Source organism: Corapipo altera, unplaced genomic scaffold, assembly GCF_003945725.1.
Source record: "Corapipo altera isolate COAL_440 unplaced genomic scaffold, ASM394572v1 59699, whole genome shotgun sequence".
In the NCBI taxonomy this organism is placed as follows: Eukaryota; Metazoa; Chordata; class Aves; order Passeriformes; family Pipridae; genus Corapipo; species Corapipo altera.
The window spans coordinates 1,240-2,987 of record NW_020888340.1 but is presented as its reverse complement, the minus strand read 5'-3'; the positions used below and the strand labels follow the sequence as shown (position 1 = coordinate 2,987).

At 49.6% G+C, this 1,748-nt stretch overlaps 1 pseudogene; it reads left to right on the top strand.

Moving 5' to 3' along the window:
- Positions 1–61: 61 nt before the first annotated feature.
- Positions 62–977, top strand: LOC113941936 (annotated as a pseudogene).
- The last annotated feature ends 771 nt before the right edge of the window (positions 978–1,748 follow it).

Genomic DNA, 1,748 nt, shown 5'->3' with positions numbered 1-1,748 from the left:
AAGGGCTCCAAACCCACTCCATGGTGCTCCGAGGAGGAAAGACCCCCTCGTATACTGGGAAGGTGTCTGGAGCTTCAGCCAGAGCTCTGATCTGGTGGTCCATGAGCAGCTTCACAGCAGAGAGAAGCCCTTCACGTGCTTGGAATGTGGGAAGAGCTTCAGCTGGAGGTCCCACCTGATCTGCCAACAGAAGATCCACACCGGGGAACGGCCCTACACATGTGGGGAATGTGGGAAGAGCTTCAGCCAGAGCTTTGACCTGGTGGTCCACCAGTCTTCACACTGGGGAACGGCCCTACAAGTGCTTGGAATGTGGAAAGAGCTTCAGCAAGAACTCCAGCCTCATGTACCACCAGCACTTCCACAGTGGGGAACGGCCCTAGAAGTGCTTGGAATGTGGGAAAAGCTTCAACCAGAGCTCCCACCTCCTCACCCACCACTGGCTGCACACAGGGGAACAAGTACCTGGAATGTGGGAAGAGCTTCAACCGCAGCTTCCGCCTTGTCATCCGCTGGCATGTCCACACCAGGGAACGGCCCTACAAATGTCCTGAGTGTGAGAAGAGGTTCCGGACCAGCTCTGATCTCCTTCTGCATCAACGAATGCACACAGAGGAGAGGCCCTTCCGCTGCACTGACTGTGGGAAGGGCTTTGTCCGCAGCTCTGACCTCATTAAGTACTGGCACATCCACACCGGGGAGAGGCCCTACAGGTGCCTGAAGTGTGGGAAGAGCTTCAACCAGAGCTCTGCCTTGACCTCACACCAAAGGACCCACTGGTAAGGGAAGCCATCCGAGTGCCCCAACTGCGGGAAGAACTTTGTCCACTGCTCCAACTCCATCACGCATCGGAGGACCCATGTTGGATGATCCACAGTGACTCACACTGGGCAGAGACCTGATGGGTAAAGGCCTGTTGACCAACGTTTCTGGTGACCCATGTTCCTTGTAACCCACTGTGGTAGTGCTTTACCCCCCCCAGGCCTCACTATGTGTTGAAAGAATCTTAGATGATGCAGGACATATACTGCTTCAGGCCTGCTAGCACAGTCCGGCCTGAGTGCCGGACGGCAGGGACCTGTGTCCTTGAGCAGCAGATATCAGAAAGCTGCATAGAGGAAAACAAGGAAGGAGGTTGTTATCCAGAGTGTGAGAAACCAGAAGATGGGGGGGCCTGGAAATGTGCCTTGTCTAGTAGAACCAATGAAGTTATAGATATAGTGTGTGAAAGTGAATGTAACCAATAGAAAGTTAGAATAGAGCATGTGAACCCTGTAGGACCCTTGATAATGTGTGTATTTTTGGAATAAAGTTAGAGCATTGACTGTACCTCTATGAGGATGTATCTCTGACTCTCGAGCTCATTTTTGCATCTTCTCGTTTTAATAGTCCATTGTGCATCCCACATGCTTCTAAACTTTGGGTGCAATTTACTGTAGCAGCAATTGTAAAGGCAAGGTATGAAGGGAATTTGCCCACTAAAATTAAAAAAATAAAAAAGGAAAAGCAACTGGGGATAATATGATTAAATTTGAAGGGGAATTAATTTCATTTATGACCCCACCAGCAGTAAAGCCACAGCTTTTTGTTTTGTGTCAGGACTAAATCATGACAGAGCTCTCCCCTGTGCTCTGTCCCCTGGAGAATGGAGGATAGGCCCGATGTAAAGATGTGCTTATATGAACACTCTTTTATATTTTGTATGAGGACTTTGTATGCCAAAAGTTAATTTTTCATGGTGTGTAGAA